The sequence below is a fragment of the Labeo rohita genome, unplaced genomic scaffold (genome assembly GCF_022985175.1).
Source record: "Labeo rohita strain BAU-BD-2019 unplaced genomic scaffold, IGBB_LRoh.1.0 scaffold_1437, whole genome shotgun sequence".
NCBI lineage: Eukaryota > Metazoa > Chordata > Actinopteri > Cypriniformes > Cyprinidae > Labeo > Labeo rohita.
In genome coordinates, this window is record NW_026127601.1 from 245 (window position 1) to 4,329 (window position 4,085).

The 4,085-nt window shown below is 37.3% G+C and overlaps 1 long non-coding RNA gene across 1 annotated transcript; it reads right to left on the reverse strand.

Moving 5' to 3' along the window:
* Positions 1–351: 351 nt before the first annotated feature.
* LOC127158296 (uncharacterized) lies at positions 352–3,470 on the reverse strand. Its single transcript, XR_007826111.1, has 3 exons — positions 3,350–3,470; positions 946–1,002; positions 352–627 (listed from the first exon to the last, which is right to left on the reverse strand). It is a non-coding gene; the product is annotated as an uncharacterized LOC127158296 (long non-coding RNA).
* Between the last annotated feature and the right edge of the window lie 615 nt (positions 3,471–4,085).

The window sequence follows — 4,085 nt, forward strand, 5'->3', positions numbered from 1 at the left end:
CATTTATTTTTATGACAGATTATAAATAGGCCTATTATTTTTGTAGCGAATCTCTTAATATTCACACACAACATAAATATGTAATACTTTTTTTAAAGTACTGTTAATCATTAGTTATTCTTTTTAATGTAAAACCTGCTATGAAACTTTAAAGAGGAAAAATGCCATACAAGTTCATATAATTCAACTTTATTAAAATGTAAATGTAATTGCATACATATAATTACACTAACAAACATACATTTGAAAAAAAAGTACGCTAATATAGAGTATATTGATTATATTAGTATATTATAAAGGAGGAAGGAAGGATATAGTTTATATTAGAACATTAATCATATTTAGCTCAAATATAATAGACTACAAAAGAAAAAAAAGCATAAAAAGGGCATTTGAAAACGTTTCCAAACAAAATAAAAGAAGCTGAGACAGATTATCGGCCGTCCGATGAGGCGGGCTGGAGAACACGACGGACAGGCAAGCGCAGACGAGAAGGTCAGGTAGACATCAACTGTCCGATAAATAAACAAATCCAAGGGGAAAAATCAAGCGCAGAAACCATTCAGCAGGCACGAGTCAAAACCAGGCAGGCAGTCCGGGGAGAGAGAATGCGCGGAAGGCACAGGTCTGGGCAGAGAACAAGACGGAGCAAAATTAAATATCAAGCCACCAATATGCTTGGTACGGCAGGACTGGACATATGTCTAGCATGAGCAAACAGAAGAACATTATCTCTCAACGAAACAGAGCACACTATACCAGAGAAATGAAAGGAAAGATGAAACAAGCGTAGCCGCAATCAGCTGAGCGCAGCCAATAGAAAAAGAAAAAGATAGTGAGAAAGGTGTAGGGTGACATAAGCTGTTTGAGCTCCAGTCATACGTACCAAAATGCTAGGCTACTTGTACTAACGTTACCCATAAGGCTGAGTATCTGAATACTTACTTAAAATTATGAGAAGAGGTCCATTGAACCATCTTGTATATGTGGGGTAATTGATCGCTGTAAAAATAAATGTCAAACTTAGTGTCATGTCAATACCAGCTGTACAGAACTTTAAAGCAATATTAAAAATCTCGCACTTTAGTTTGGATTAATTTAGTGTATATTAAAACATTGATTTGCACATAACCATATGAGACTTTGAAGGAAGAAATAAAAAGTACCTGACCAGGGCTGGATAAAATTTTTTATATGTATCAATATATTGGACGCATGCACATCTAAGTGACTGTAGCATCTGGACCAATCAGACATACAGTTATTTGTTACATTTAACAAATAATCTTTAAAACCAACAACCCAGCTATATGCTGGAGTTTTGAAGACAACCCCCCCAAAGCAACTAACACCCCAAAAGGGCTTAGTTGCCACGGTGACTACCTGATAAGAGGTTTTATTGCTTCAAGGAATGCACATCTGCCCCTGCTACATTTGCCATAGGAAAGACACAATGCCTATAGAGATAGACTCTTTCCTATTCATTCACAGACAAACCATTCTTTGACCTTCCTATCACACATAGCCCAGGTTATTGTGTACAGTATTACTGCATTGTACTTTAATTTTTGTCTGTTGTATTCGTATTTGTCTTTCTACTCTTTTATGCATGCGTTATGATAGATGACTAGTTGTATAAAGCACCTATGTCATGTTTGGTCTCTTTTAATTCGTATTTCGATGATCTAAAAGATGGTGTAAATTAGATGTTGATACCCATGCAACATATTAGTGTTTTAAGAAACCTTAGTAGTTTTGCATCAACACCCAATCGAATAAAATATGCAAAATACCATGCTCACAGACAAAGAGTCGTAAACTTTCCCTCCAAAAGGTGAAAGTTACCATTGGTTCGCGGACCTCCTGGAGGCGCAGCCTCCAGAGAGCTTAAAGGCAAACGGTTGACCGCCTCCCTAGTTCTTCCTTCTTCTCTTCTTCACTCGTCTGCAACATCTTCCGATTGCTGCCCGTGTGGAGGAACCCACGGGGAGCCGGAGCCGGCACAGGGCATGCCCGGCGGGCCCGTCAGGCCCAACATACAGAGCTGTGGCTTTTGACCACAAAGAGCCAGACAGTTCGACTTAACCCTGGAATTCATCTTCATGACTTGCCTCAGTCAGTCAGTGGTTCTTGGAGAACCTAAGAAGATGAGCTAGAACTCTTCAGGACTTCCCTAAGCGTGTGCCAGGCCTTGCGGCCTTGTCTTTCCATTCCTCAAAGATCACAGGACTTCAGCTGGGTCCCTCTCAGCTCTTGGTTCTTCTTCACTTTTCACATGGGAAGAAACTCCCAGTCACCAACGAGTCAGGACATCTTTGGAATTCATCACTCTTCAGACCCGGAAGAACGTGATTGCAATTCCAAAACCACCACTGCTTCAAACCACCAAGACTTTCAGAGACTGCATTTGGACACTTGTTCGACGACCAAGGCAATGCAAGTATCGTACACTTAACTAAACATACAGAGGTTTAGTATAAGCTGTAGACAGCACTGATGGTTTCACAGCAGGTGGTTAACTGACTCTTTTCATAGCTCCATTCTTCTGTCTCTCTCTAACTGCTTCTCACTGACCATTCCCCCATGTATGAGTGATTTCATGTTTGTTTGTTTAGATTAGTTATGTGTTAGTTCTTCGTTAATAAACTATTGTGCACAAATTACATGAGTTTTGATTCTGATTCTGCCTAGCAAATTAATGTCCCTTTACGATTCCGATTCGAGCTACTTGCTCTAATGCAATGGTACTTTAAGAAAGTTATTTTCTGTGGCCAAGAAAATATCATTTCTTAGAGTTGATATAAAGATTATACTGAATGTTCGCTGAGCGAACAGATTAGTTGATGGAAAATTGATTCTGCTACAGTTACTACTGGCAGCTGATATAAGTAATTGTAATTAATCATAATTAATTGTAATTATTTATATACATTTCCCTTTGAGCTAAAATTCGCTACATGACCTAACTGCTGTCAGTTTACTTAATATTAATACAAAAAAAAAAAAAAACTCTTGATTAACTTTTAGCGTTTGCAGTGATTCATCTTTATAAAGTGAGGAATATGCAATGTTCTTACATTTGATTATCCCATATCTGTACCTGATCACCTACAATTCTATTTAGTTTCTATTTATTTGTTGTGCTACTGCTTGTAATTTGTTCATTTGTTTCACCCTTTTTTAATTAGTATCTACATTTTTGCCATAAGTTTATTTACAAAAACAACAATAAAAACAGCTGTTTTGTTTCTGTGGCAGGGCCAATGAAAATGTTGGCTGGGCAAGTAAAAATTGTAATATATTATACATATATAATGTCAGTAATAAAATATATTGTCAAAATACTCACATGAGCCTTTTTCCTAACCAGGCCTGGTGCATGCTTAAGGGTCTCTGCAATCTGGCTTTCAGCATCCATGCTAGTAGACCCAGGCTGTGATTTTCATTATTGCCCCTATGGTTTAAGTAAAGTTTTTAGAGATGAACAAGTATGCTTTACATTTGAACAAACAGGAATACATCCCATTTGTATTGACAATCATGTAGAATTCTGTCACTATAATACAATGCCTCTTGATATTAAAACTAAGATAATTGAAAATACAATAAAACATACAATAAAATATATGTAAATAATGTTGATTTTTTTTTTTTTATACTTAGTAGAACTCGATAAACAAAGAGTTCTTCGAGTCTCCTCTTTCCCTTCCTTCCTTTGAGGCTAAAATGTGACCAGACTTCTGAGGAAGTGATTTTTCTCATGATTCTTCGCACTGTCTCTCCATAGTTTGGTCCTCCAATTGCGGAAAGGTATTTAACCTGAAATTAGTTTAAATGGAATGATCAAATCCTATGCATACACACAGAACAGTTCAGCTGCAAATAATAATATCCAATTCTTAACCGTTTTTTTTTTTTTTTTTTTTTTGGAGCTCTTCATCCAGCCTAAGCTTATCCTCAAAGGAGAGCAAGTCGGGCAACTGATTAATAGATGGGACTGGGTTCTCTGGCCCTGTCTCTTCCTCTCTTGTCTGTAGTAGCCGCCGAAGCAAGAGAGAATGCTCTTCCTGTTTTGCAATTATTTT